The sequence below is a fragment of the Triticum urartu genome, chromosome 1 (genome assembly GCF_003073215.2).
Source record: "Triticum urartu cultivar G1812 chromosome 1, Tu2.1, whole genome shotgun sequence".
NCBI classification, from domain to species: domain Eukaryota; kingdom Viridiplantae; phylum Streptophyta; class Magnoliopsida; order Poales; family Poaceae; genus Triticum; species Triticum urartu.
This window is the reverse complement of record NC_053022.1, coordinates 474,590,210-474,605,341: the sequence shown is the minus strand read 5'-3', so window position 1 is coordinate 474,605,341 and position 15,132 is coordinate 474,590,210.

The window sequence follows — 15,132 nt, the reverse complement described above, 5'->3', positions numbered from 1 at the left end:
ACGTGAGGCATAGTTTGCGGAGCAACAACAAGGAGACGTGGTGGTTTGGACGAGGCGGGCGGCACGGTGGAAGCCCGACGCATCATGGCAATCTACAATGGAAGGTGGGGTGGCATGGGGGAGGCCAACGAGGTTAGCCGACGCTGTCAGGGACCAACAGGAGGGAATATCAGTGATGGCATGGGAGGATGATGCAGACGGTGTGAGTGAAAGCGTAGATGGTGGCGGTGCGGTGAAGTCGGTGTAACACGGCAGGTGTGAAGGCATGGCCAGAGAATGAGTGGCTCGAAGCTCCTCTACGCACAAAAGGCTTGTTGTCGCCCGAGGTCATCCCTCTAAGCCCCCTGACCCCAGCCGACCCGCGTTGGTATAGCTCCTCACGTCATCCCAGCCTTCAGCCTCACGAATTTTTGGTAGGGATTGAGCGCCAAAACTAGAGTTTTGGACAGTTCTTTTTTAAAATTGAGAGTGAGATGGAAGTAGTCTCCACGAGATACTCTCTGAAAATGACTAATGGAGGAGTGTGGTTGTTTGGAGCTCAGGCTCCATGGCACCCGTTTTACTGTTCACGTGTGTAAAATCATATTTTGAGGTTTCAAAAAATTCTGAAAAAAAGATACACATGAACATAGAGATGTATACTACATTTCTATAACATTTCATGATGAAAACATTTCCGTGTTAGCTGGACAAAAACGTTCATATACTTCTAGCACATGCACTATTCACTATAAAAGCCCATCATTTTTTTATGTGCAGCCCACGTCAAAACTGGAAATTTTACTGAGATGTACTCCCTCCGTCCCATAATGAAAGACACCTTTTGATACTACACTAGTGTAAAAAAACGTCTTACATTATGATACGGAGGGAGTAGTATACATCTCTATCTTCATGTGCATTTTTTCAGATTTTTTTAAACCTCAAACTATGATTTTTCACGTGTGAACAGTAAAACAGGTGTCATGGAGATGCAATGCATGCATGGTTAGTGGCGGACTTCTCAGCCTCAAACATTAATTCATGGCTTCATGCTCGAGACTGCCAAAATCATCTCTATACATGCCCCGAACAAAAGTCCAATCTTCATCCAGTTGTACAACCAGACCTAAAATTTGAAGAGAATATCCTCTCCAAGTCACCATGATATGAAGTTGCCGGAATTTCACAGTGGACTGCCTGAGATCAACATTTTCTTTCCAATCAGGCACACACCCCTTTTCATTAATTGCTTAACGGAAATATTCAGTACATCCATCCAGGTATTACAACTAACCAAAAGAGAAGGGGCGGGAAAGGGGATAGGCAAGTTGGAGCATTAGTAGGAAACCCACTGCAGATGCTCGCTATTGAAACATCTACCACCGGGCAAAAACCTGCTAACACCACACTAACATCAGTGCCAAATCAACAAGATACTAGGGGACAAAGCACACCACACTAACATCAGTACTAGTTTTCTCACTGTTCAACATTTTGTATTGCCTCGTTATGTGCAACAGCATTGTTATTCATTTTTTACATGTATGTACATCAACATGGTTATTTGGGTCATCTATATCTTTTGAGTAATTTCTTGAAAAATAAAATCGTAGCAACAAGAAGATAGAGAGAGTTATGTGAAAGCACGTGTAATCTTTCTTTTTTTAGAGAACAAGATTTTTTCTTCTAAGAACGCAAAAGTATCCTTTTTGCATGAATAAATATCATGAATACACATACAAACTTCGATGTACCATGCGTGCACTATAGCCATTCTATAAATAAATATCCAAAAATATACTAATTGTTTTATTTGCATGGGACAACCAGGAGGGGAATCAGCATTGGGGCACTGCTTGGCCCCACATAGATTCAGAAAAGAAAGGGCATAGCCCTGGTCCCCGATACTGTTCTAGAATTAGCTTAATCTTTGAAGTTTGAGTGATAAGCTGGCTTGTATCCCCAATGAAGTAGTATTAATCGGACGGCGCCGAGCGTGGGTGCGGGTGGACTATGGTCCAGAATCACACCTCTCCTGCAGTAACCCAGGCGCCACACATGCAAATAATTTTATCTAAACAGGGTATCATGAATTCATGATAAGACAATAATATGTAATAACCGCAAACATCATTTAAATAAATAGCTTGTTTGAACATGTTGAAAGACAATACAAACTAAAATACTCCAAACACAGTAGCTTATCGGACGAAACATAAAATAAGGTTTGCTGGTTGGATAGGGTAACTTCTCACTGGACCAAACACGAAGTATTTTCAAAACTACCACTCAAAAAGATAATTTGTATCCAAATTCGTAGTGTCGTTCCGTGGTGAAATGAAACCGAGCACCACTTGAAGCCCTCTTCTCCAGCTGAAGCTTGTGAGGCTGTTTTGCCAAGAAGTCATCATCGTCGGTCTGGACCACAAGTGTCATCGACTCTAGCGGTTCAGCGTTGAGGGCAAAGAATGTGACAAAATCAACGTCAGGTTTTCTGCCGGAATAATAATTCAACACCATAATTTTCAGACGGATGTCAAGACTTTTGAGCAGATCACGGTATTTACGACGCCACGCATTATTGTTCTTCCTTGAGGTGTTGCGCTGGAAAGAACATCAGCAAACAACAACTTCAGCAAAACAAGTAGATCAAATGAGTAGCCAAACACAAGGTATTATTGTCAGTGAACAATTAATTCACCTGAATGTACAACTTCTCCAAGCACGGAAACCTTCTTATCAGTCCAATAACCATACACAAAGTTCCTTTGTAGCTCAGGCTACATGAAACCACACTCCCACACTCATAACCATAGAGCACAGTTTTTTGTAGGACAGGCTACGCGGCACCCTATATCGTAACCGTTCAAGCTGGACCCAGGCACATATGAATATGTGCCAAGATTTAGAAAACAGCAGTTGCTATAGGGCTCTCAACGCTTAATACTCTGTTGAGATGTCATGTTTTCGTCAGACTAGACCCGCTGCAGGCTTTTGTCACATGCATGCCCACATGGCCCTCTCTCTCTCTCCATCCTTTCTCACATGCATGCACAGAGGGCCCTCTCTCTCTCCACTCTTTCTGACACGCACAATTCTCGGACAAAGCTTGCACAACATAATCTCTCACAAGCTCTCTCTCCTTGCTCTTTGGCATATGCATGCACCTCTCTCTACATGATTTCTCTCTTTAGGACTCTCGCACGCATTCACAACATCACGAGCTCTCCCTCACTAAAAATAATCACAAAAGGTACTCTCACACTAATAGGTATGGCTGGCAAAAGTCAAAGCTCGACTACATGTACTCTTTATAGGTCATTTTCTTGTAGTTGTTTTGACTCGATTCTTGCTGGTTCCTCACCACAACAGTGTCACATGTGCGTGCTTTTAGTGCTCGTCGAGTAAAGAAAAAGGAGAGAGAGTGTGTGTCTTGCATGTCAGGATAGACAGTGTGCTGCATTGCATGCAGATGGAGTAAAATAAATAGGAGAGAGCGTGTCTTGCGTGCAAATGCTGTGAGAGAGACACAGAGTGAGTTTGTGCTGCATGCAAATATCTGCAGAGAGGGAGGGAGGCGGGTGGAACAGAGGAGGGTGGACCCTGGGACCGAACATCAACGGAGACCAGGCAGTTACACGACTGGGACAGCGCTGGTTGCACGCAAGACCTAGGAGGGAATCTTGCTACTGTTCAGCAGGCCTACCTTTTCAGACTAAACGCTCTGTGGCTACAGAGATACTACTGCTGATGCTAGCACTAGCACACATCTCCATATTATGGCCAACGGCATAGATAAGGGGTACCATGTAGGACGAGCTACAAAGAAACTTTGTGCCGTATAAATAGAAAACTGTCCGATCTGTCTAGCTGGTTGGACGACATAGATACTGTTCAATGTGTCGATTTAACGTTGGTTCTTGATCCTATAAAATCTCACTCCCTGTCCCTTCGGGGACATCCGATAAAATCTCACTCCCTCAGCCAATTTACCCTAATTCTCCACCACCCCACCACCCCCCCCCCCCCCCCCCCCCCCCACCCCCCATGCTTTCCGTTAAAAAGGAACTTCCGTTCATCTTCATTCTCCAGCACTACACCACCAGGCTCGATCTGCAGCAACTGACGGGACAAGAAGAGGACACACGTTTAGTGAGCAGTGCGCTGGCAACATGCACTCGCCAGCCGCAGGTCAATTGTGTCGCCACCTCGCCCGCTGCTCCTTGCCGGCGTCGACAATTGCAACTTTGTAGAAGAGAGTTTTGGCAGAGGAGATAGTATGAGAAGGATCATGAGAAGGGGTCAATAGCTCATGTGCGACACATTTGAGGTGAAATGGAAGGAGTGCGACGTGGTTGACAAAAATACCCAAATAGCCAAGGCCCACTCGGGTGATTAAAATGGTCATCAACGGGACTGAGGTTATGTTTAAGACATGTGGGTCCCACTTGACAGTGCATCTAGTTACGACCGCACTTGGCAGTGCAGCAGGTGAGATGTGTCCCCGTGCCTGTCTGAATCAGGTGAGACGTGACCCGTTGCTCCCTCCTCTTCGTTCTCGGCGGCGAGCCGGCGACGGCGCCGAAGCTTTTTTTCTCGGTAACCGCAGCGGCGGAGCTTTCATTCTCGGCGACGATGGCGGCTGTGGTGAGTGAATCTGGAACCCTTGTCCTGCTTCTCTCCTTGTCGAGTTAGATCTCACAGCATAGCATCTGTTTCCCTCTGTTTTTAGTCGATTTGATTCAGATTTGGGTGCGGGGGAGGGAGGCTGACCGCGATGGAGCCGCCAGAGACTACAAGGTCGACTAGGTATGTGCATCCTTTCCAAGCTATGTGATTTGTGCCTCGTCTGCTTCTGCTAGCTCACACTGCCCACCATTGACAAACAGGGGCGATGGTGCTCGGACATTCGAATTCACTGTCGAATTCTTTCATTCTAAGGCAAAGCTAGGTGATGGTAGCGCGCGAGACATAGAGAGAGATACAATTGTGAAATGGAAGGTTGAATTTGTAGAGATTGATCCATAGGAAATACGGTGCATGGAAGAGAGGGCTGTGAGAAATGTTGTGGAGAAAATTAGGGAGAGCATTTTTTGGGTCCAGAGCAAGAGGTAGCATTGTTACGGTTTGATAATTGGAAGGGTGAGTAGGTGAGAATTGAGAATGGTGAAGAGATGGTGAATGAAATCGATCGGCAAGACGGCTGGGCAAGCAAATAGACTACATTTCATGCAGAGCTCATTGATCTAAAATCAGATTCTAAGGTTGGATATGTGCCCCCAAAGTTGGCTTCATAGATGGTAGATGATGATTGGGCTTCACAAAGACAGACAATGCCCATGTTTACAGGTGAAGTGATAGTAATAGGGGGTTTGATCAAGATGCAGAAGAGGGTTGTGATGGTGCTGCAAGGGTTGTTTGTGTTGATTGGAATTCAGTACAATTAGAAGACACTACTGATTTGGTCATTGCACCAATGGCTGACACTGAGATGGCCAAACTTTTGGCATTCTAGTAGATCCAGTAGATGATCAAGATGAGGAAGAGAGGGATGAATCGAGTTTGCCTAATGATGCTAACATAAATGCTTGTGAAGACGTGGATGGATAGTTGATGGAAGATGCTGCAGATGATGTAGATGATGCACATGATGATGAGCTTGTAAGTGTGTATGACAAAGAAAATCATGTTATTGAAGTAGGCAAGTTGTTCCCAAGCATGAAGGAGTTTAGAATATGTTTCAAGACTTATGCAGTCGAACATGAGTTTGATGCCAAGACTATGTGGACTGACAGAAAGAAATTTTATGCAAGGTGCAGAGGTTTCGATGGAAGCGTCAGGCCTTGCAAGTGGTACATACACTAGTATGCGTCGGTGCTATACAAACGGTTTTTAACCCCTTTCCGCGACAGTATTTCGATCCATCGCCAAGTGAGTGTGGGCGATAGGGGGTCCTTCCCACACGACCCAGAAATCATCAGAATAGGCCCTCCTGGGACACAGACTGGGGTCGTGTGTGATCGGGCGACGCATCGAAACCCAATCATTTCCGTAGGTATGTACATCCCACACGGTGAATCCAACAAAAACATTTTCGTAGGTATGTATATCACACACAGTCAATCCAAGGAATATGTTTGCGTTCTTATGTACATCCCACACAGTCAATAGGGAAAACGTTTCCGTTCGTATGTACATCCGACACAGTTTTATGTGTAGGCTCATGTGTGAAAGGTGTAACTATCACACGCTCTGCCTTGGTTAACTGTTTGCTTTTATCAACTACATCACACACGATTTGATGTAGAAAACTATGTGGCATTGGGCTATCCATCACAAGCGCTTTCACTGCCAGAACCGTTTGCAAAGTTCCATGACCGTTTGTTGTCTTTTTATTTTTGTCTATAATTTATTATTCGAATTGGAAATTTTGAAATATGAGATGTGCAATTCAAATTCTCAACACAATGGTTCAACAACGAATCCATAAATAAAATTGCTAGTATAATATGTTCAGTAATTATAGGATTAGGCAGCAATTAACTATAATGAACCATAATATTTAAAGGCGGCAAAGGTGAAGAGACAAGTGTAAATCCTTTTGACTGCCGATGGTGTTGAAGAAGCGAAATGCCCATAATGTGTCTTCCTGCATGCCATAGGCACGAATCACTTTTGTCGAACCCCTTGTGACGATCGCTGGCCCATCCTTCACCGCCTTCAGGAAGACTTCTAGAGCATTATCATGGTAGCATAAATTATATACTTCAACCTTAGTTTCCTTCACTCTGGTCATGTAGTTTGCAAGGTAATCATCAATAAATAGCTTCAGAAACCACTGAAAAGAGAAAAATATCAGATACTGATATCTAACAAAGTAACTTGTTGTGGGCAGGGGGAAAAGCAACACATTACTTACGATCATAAAGTTCAATGTTGTCTTCGACAAAGTGTAAATAAAGAGCTTAATTCCAATCACCCGTTTCTTTCGCCTAACAATCTTTTTTAGTTTCCTGTCTTGACGCTTGTTCATAAATATCTCATTTTCCCATACACAAAAGGGATCGAAGTGTGGATCAGTACCGCTCATATATGTACCTACAAGCAACCAGTAAAAGTTAGAAGCTAAACTGAGATTGCACAAATGATGTAAAATACAACTACCTATGTTCCTAAGTACAAGTATTTTTTTGAGATTTCAATATGAAGTACATACGGATTTATATAGAATTATAAATATAGTTTAGATTAGAATCTAGATTCACTCATTTTGCTCCTTATGTAGTCTATATTGGAATCTCTAAAAATACTTATATTTAGGAATAGATGGTGTATAAGACATGGGATGCAGCTAACCTCGACGGCAAACAACAGCATCGCCCATTGTAGCCCTGTGTAAGTACATGGGAAGCCAATGTTAACTACAACAGGGTTAACATCCACCAAAAATAGCAAATGGTAATAAACAACAACATCTGTAGTGATATCTTCATTGCAAAAGAGTAGCACGGTAGCGAAGGGATGGATTAAAAACGGATACAACTATTAATTGCAATAGTCTTAACAACATCCTAATTCATGTTTTTTAAGTTTGTAGCCATTGAAATACAACTCTTTAAAATGGATGCAGCTGTTAATTACAACAGGCTTAATGGCCATTGAAACTGGTACTGATAAAAATGCAATTGGCAGAGTTAAACATCACAGGATAGGTGCTGCCAGAGCAGATAATGGCCCAGTTGTCTATAAAAAGGTAGGGAAAATAGCTAAAATGTGTTAAGCATGTTTACTACAACATGCTTAATACATCGACCGTAGAAAACATACCCATTAATTGCAACTGGTATTGGTAATATTGAACTAGTGAGTACATACTTGGTAAGTCTTGAGAGGTAGTTGCTAGGGCACTTCATCTTGGCCAGAGCCCGCCAAAAGTCAGCGGCAGCGGAGGCGAGCTGTTTCTCCGTGTCAAAGCGTGGATCAGTGCCACTGGCATGTGTACCTACATGCAACCCGTAAATGGTAGAAATTAAATTGCAATTGCATAAATGATGTGAAATACTATAAGACATGGGATGCAGCTAACCTTGATGGCAAACAACAGCATCGGCCGTTATGACCTTGCATAAGTACATGGACAGGCATGTTAAGTAGAACAGGGTTAGCATCCACCAAAAATAGCAAATGGGCAGCATCTCTAGTATATCTTCATTGCGGAGAGTAGCATGGTAGCAAATGGACAGACTAAAAAATGGATACAACTATTAATTGCAACATGCTTAACAGCATCCTAAGTCATGTTTTGTAAGTTTTATAGCCACTAAAATACAACTGTTTAAAAATGGATTCAACTGTTAATTGCAACAGGCTTAATAGACATTGAAACCAGTACTGATAAAAATTTAATTGACATAGTTAAACATCACAAGGCAGGTGCTGCCAGAGCAGAGAATGGACCAGATGTCTATAAAAAGGTAGGGAAAATAGCAAAAATGTGTTAGGCATGTTTACTAGAACATGCTTAATACATCGACCATATAGAACATAGCCATTAATTGCAACTGGTATTGGTAAGATTGAATTGGTGAGTACATACTTTGTAAATCCTGAGAGGTAGTTGCTGGGATACTTCATCTTGGCTAGAGCCCGTCCAAAGTCAGCGACGGTGGATTCGAGTTGTTCCTCCGAGTCGAAGCATGGATCAGTGCCACTGACATGTGTGCCTACAGGAAACTAGTAAATGGTAGAAGTTAAACTGCAATTGCACAAGTGATGTGAAATACTTGAAGACAAGGGATGCAGCTAACCTCGATGGCAAACAACATCATCGGCCGTTATGGCCCTACGTAAGTACATGGACAGGCATGTTAAGTACAACAGGGTTAGCATCCACTAAAAATAGTAAATGGGCAGCATCTCTAGTGATATCCTGAGTCATGTATTGCAAGTTTGTTGCTGGTATTGGTGAAATTGAGCTGGACACGGTAATATTTGAACATCACACAGTGTGCAGTACTGAAATAAACAAGGCACGAACATGCTTAATACATCAAACGTACAAATCATAGCCGTTGCAAGTGGTATTGGTAAGATTTAGCTGGCCAGATCTTACTTGTTAAGTCCTGGGGGGTAGTCGCTGGGGGACTTCATCTGGGCCAGAGCCTGCACCATGTCGACGGCGGCGGAGGCGAGGTGTTCGTCCGGGTCAACACGCACAGTGGCCATCGCGCCATGGACCGCCATCAGCTCCTGGCGATGGGGATTTGGAGGCATGAGGATGTTTCGCAGACGCCATTTAAGAAATTAGGCCAGGGCCGTGACAGAGATCGGTAGGTTACCTGACTGGATCCAAGCAGAACGTAGATGTGGTTGAAGGTGTGGTTGCGACGGCGGCTATTTGAGATGCCGGTAGGGGGAGGCGCGAGGGGGGGATACTGAGTGTGGGGATGTGATTGGAGGAATAAATTCGGAATTCGCGCGCCTAATGAGAATTTCGCTATGAAACTTGAAACTTGGGCAGGGAAAACACACAACGCGGACGAAGCGTGTAAAATACTCGTGCGCGAGAAAAAAGAAAGTTGGCAGATCCCGTCTACAAAAAATGTACACGTGTACTTGAACTTTTTTCGGTCAATGGTACACCTGGTTTATTAGGAAACATCGCACAGGTAACAAACTTATGGGTCATTAACGCAAAAAAAAACACAGACAGATACAACATAGAAACTGTGTGTTTTGTGATCTTCTAATGATTAACGCAAAAAAAACGCACATGGGCACACATGCTAATCAACGCTCAAAGCTCTCAAAGGATGCTCTTACCGACATTGTACGTTAATACTATAAACTTAAAGTATTACTGGTAATTTTCTCTAATACTACAAACTTAAACTACTTCTCACATGCTGCCATCGGGGAATGCTGGCCAGACGCCGGCGTTCTCCTTCCCGGCCTTGTAGGCAGCAGCCCACCGTGCTTCGATCTCCGCCAAGCTCTCATCACCACAGCGTGCGGTCTCTTTTTTCTTATGGCGGCGGGACTCTCTTTTCTTGACTGCTTTCTGCCTTTTTGCTCCTTTTGTGCGGCTTTGGTCGCCTCTAGATCCACCACCCATCCGGCCATGATAGCCTCAAAGTCTGCCCATGTAACTGTCTGGCCGTCAGCGGCGATAAACTCGGTGCGGCGAGATGCCATTGCTTCCTTACGATGTGTGCGGTCGCGGGCGGCGAGGAACGCGGCGCGGCGGGATGCCATTGCTTCCTTACCAATTACTGTGTGCCACGGTGCCATGGACGACGCCTAGAGAGAGTTCTTGGACGGAGGGGCCGGGCAGCCGTACAGTGCGGTGGTATTCAAGAGCTCAACGACAAACGACAACAGAAATTTGGCTTCCCTTACAATTTTGCCCATACATTATCGCACACAGTTCATCTCCTTCGCTTCCGGAAACACTTGCGCTGAGCCTGTTGTGTGTTACGTTATGATTGGCCGAAACCCCAGCCACGCGGACCGCGTATGTGCACCGTAGGATGCGCCACGATCGAACGGCAATCTACGTCTGTAACATCCCAAATTTTCGATTTTGAATGTTATACATAGGTCATCTTATGCATATCATATTTTATCTGCATTTTGGTTGTGATCCTAAAAATCCTAAGCAACTCAAGGACCCATGGAGAGAGTTGGGGATTTTATTATTTCCATATTTGAATTTTCCTCAAATATTGAAAAGAGGGTCATTTTGATTTAATTATTTTTCTCTCCGAAATATTTCGTATTAAAATATATGAGAGGAGATAATATGACTTCTCCAAAATAAAAGAAATATTAGAGGAAAATGATAAAATCAAATAAATAACTTTATTTGGATTTTATTGCTATGTTCTTTGAATTAGAAAAAATTGCATTTTTCAAAATTGCATTTTTAGGCCAAGAAAATGTTCACTTTATTCAAAATATTTTATTTAGACGGTGAACATTGTTTTTGGCATTTTTAGACTTTTTATATATTTATTTAGGATTTTTTCCCCTTTTTGGCGGTTTTGTTTAAAAAAAGTTCCTGGACCGAACTGGGCCAAGGGCCCAGCCGACCCAGCTTCGCTGCCGCGTTCCCCCGCTCACCCGCGTGCCGTCGCCAGACTCGGAGGGAGTCTGAGCCCCGCCCGACGCCGCTGACCCCCTCCCCAAGTCGGACCCCGCCCCCGCCCCTTCCCCCCTTTAAATACCACCCGCCCTCCCTTGGACCCCGAGCCGCCCCACCGCCTGCGCCGCACTTCGCCGTCGCAGCCGCTGCCTGCCCCGCCCTGCCGCACCGCACCACCCCTGTAGCGACCAGACCTCAAACGGTCCAATCTCTGTGCTCAGGTGTCATCCCTAGATCAGTAATGCTGACACCACACAGTACTTGAAGGATTTATAACAGATTAGCAATCACACACTTATTACAACGAGTGTCTCAAGAGAGAGCTTATTACAATAAATATGGCTTAAGGCCATCTAATAACGATAACAGCGGAAGGCTTGGAAGATAAGTGAGTTCATCAACTCCAACGGCATCACTGAGTATAGAACCACGACCTAAAAGCACCTTAATCGTCGTCTGAAAAGTCTGCAACATTAACGTTGCAGCCCGAAACGGGTCAGCACATGGAATATGATGGCAATGTAACACATAGAGAGTAATGGAATGAAATAGGCTATACTATATGCATATTTGGCTGGTGGAAAGCTCTATGGTTACAGTTTTTGCATAAAGCCAATTTTTCCCTACTCCAAAGGAATAAATTTTATTTAACTATCATGGTAGTTGTTAAACATTGAGAATGGTTGACAGCATTCTCAATCCCAATTAAGCATCATCATTAAACAAAACCCGACAATTTAATTTTAGAGTAACATGATGAGATTCACATGATAATCCAGGTACTAGATACTCAAGATGTCCTTAACCGGGGACACGGCTAACCATGATTAGTTTATACACTCTGCGGAGGTTTGTGCACTTTTCCCCATAAGACTCGATCTCCTCTGTTGGATTTCTCGCACTACAAGGTGTTCGAGAAACGGATGACCGAGGCATAGTCTTTCAGAAGCACTAGCACCTTACGAACGGGTAGACCGTACCAACCTACATCCCCTACATCTGCTAGTCTACCACTGTAAGAGTTCGCATTACTTAGTCAACTATGCTAGAGCCCATAGTAGCTTGTGGCTGCACACGGAAGTTTCTAGCATGAATAATCTCATGATCCCTTTGATTCTGGGTGGCGGTCCAAAAGAAAACAGGCAATCGCTGGAATACCCAGGCGCCTCAATCCACCCAGATGTGTATGTAATTTGTCACCTTAGATAAACCATTAATTTACAATCTCACATCTGTCATGGATACACTCACCCAATCCACGTCTACTAGCATAGCATAGCATAATAAGCAAATGTAGAAGTAACTCCCAAAGGTTTGATAATAACAGGTAATAGGTACTACCTCAACTACTTCCCAAACCCACAATTTAATTAGATCCTAATCATGCAATGTGTGAGGATTGATCTAATGCAATAAAACCGGGTAGTAGGAGGTATGATCAAAGTGTTACTTGCCTTGTTGGTGATCCGCAAAACCTAGCGATTCGAAGTAGCAAGCAGCGCACTCCAGGTACTCTATCGCAAACAAACAAGCATACAATAAGTACTCAACTAATGCACAGGTAAAACTCAAATAAGAGATATAACCAGAAAGTTCAACTTAAGAACTTCGGTTGGCAAAAAGAATCAACTCAAACGAAGCAACGAAAGACAAACGGCAAAAGAAACAAGCTTCGTTTACTATTCTGGATGTAGGGCAATTTTTACAGTGGCAAAAACTTGCTTGAGTTGGTTAAACGGAAAGAGGGTTTCGAGACGAAACTCCAGGCGCTTGAATCGCCTGATTCCAATAAACGAGCGAAAAATTATACTAGAACGAAAAACGGATCAGGAATCGTGATCAGAAAAATCATGGATTTAATCCGAGAAAAAGAAAACGACGAACGTTCGTTAAAACGAACAAACGGGCGAACGCTCACTAAATAAATAAACCGGAAAAACCTATCTATTTAAAAAACAAAACTAAAAAAAACCAAACGAAACCGACGGAAAACCGATCGGTTTTCTAAAAAAAAACCGGCGGCGAGATCTACCTCCGAGGCGGCGGATCCGGCGGTCCGGCGAGGCGGCGCGGCGGCGACGGCGGGCAGCGATGCGGCGCGACACGGCGCGGCAGCGGCGGCGCTCTAGGGTTAGGGTTTGGGGCGGGGGCACGGCTGGGCTGTCGAGCCTCGAGCGGCACTATTTAAAGGCCCGGCCAGGCGGAGTCCTGGCCGGTTACGGCCCATAGTCGGTTCGAACTTTTTTTTAATAATTACGCTTAGAAAAAAACAAAAGGAATACTAAACTGACTCCAAAAATCCCGAAATAAATTTTCTCCGGCTTCTAAAATCAAGCCGCACAGGATGAACATTTATTTGGGGCCTAGATGCAATTTTGAAAAACACACATTTTTCCTAAATTCAAATAAAATAGCAAATAAAACCAAAATAAAATCTTATTTGATTTTTTTATTAAATACTCAATATTTCTTTATTTTGGGAAAGTCATTTTATTTCCTCTCTCATATTTTTGTAATAGAAATAATTGAAGATAAATAAATAAAATCAAATGATCCTATTTTCAAAATTTGAGAAAACTCAAATATGAAAATAACAAAATCCCCAACTCTCTCCGAGGGTCCTTGAGTTGCGTAGAATTATCTAGGATCAACCAAAATGTAGTAAAATATGCTATGCAATGATGACCTAGTGTATAACATTCCAAATTGAAAAATTGGGATGTTACAAACCTACCCCCTTAAGATGAATCTCGCCCTTGAGATTCGGGTTGGCTAGAAAATAGGTGAGGGTGGTCCTTTAGCAATTCTTCCTCTCGCTCCCAGGTGGATTCATCCTCCGTGTGGTGACTCCACTGAACTTCGCAAAACTTGATAACCTTGCCGCGGGTGACTCGACTGGCATACTCTAGATTCTTAACTGGTTTCTCCTCATAGGTCAAATCACTGTCCAACTGAATGGCTTCCAGTGGCACTATATCTCTCAGCGGTATATCAGCCATTTCTGTGTGGCACTTCTTCAACTGGGAACGTGGAACATGTCGTGAACTCTTGACAATCCTTCGGGCAATTCCAACTTATAGGCTACTTCTCCCATACGCTCCAAAACTTTGTATGGGCCTACAAAAAGGTGACGCTAACTTTCCCTTAACTCCAAAGTGCTTAACTCCTCGAAGTGGAGATACTCAAAGATAAACTCGGTCTCCGACTTCATAAACTGTGTCCTTGCGTTTAGAATCTGTCTAGCTCTTCGGCCTGGACTGGGCTACCTTGAGCCTATCGCGAATCAATTTTACTTTCTGTTCAGACTCCTTAATCAGATCCGGTCCAAACAACTGGCGGCCTCCAACTTCATCCCTCAACAATGGGGTCTTGCACTACCTTCCGTACAAGGCTTCGAAATGGGCCATCTTCAAACTGGATTGATAACTGTTGTTGTAAGAGAACTTTGCATATGGCAAATTCTCGTCCCAACTAGATCCATAATCTAGTGCACAAGCTCTCAGCATATCCTCCAAAATCTGGTTGACTCTCTCGGTCTGTCCATCTGTCTGCGGATGGAAAGCTGTACTGAACTCTAGTCTTTCATGCAACTGATTCCAGAACTTTGAGGTAAATTGGGTTCCTCTATCTGATACAATGCTCCTTGGAACTCCATGCAGACATATGATTCTGGTCATGTATATCTTTGCCAACTTGGCACTGGTATAGGTAGTCTTCACCGGGATGAAATGAGCTACCTTTGTCAAACGATCGACTACAACCCAAATCGAGTCATAGCCTGAACGAGTTCTAGGTAAACCCGTAATGAAATCCATACCTAACTTATCCCACTTCCATTCGCGTATCGGCAATGGCTGTAGCAATCCTACTGGCTTCTGATGCTCTGCCTTTAGTCTGTGACATACATCAAAAACTGCTACATACTCCGCAATATCCTTCTTCATTCCGGTCCACCAGAAAATATCCTTCAAATCCAGATACATCTTGGTATTTCCTGGGTGAATCGA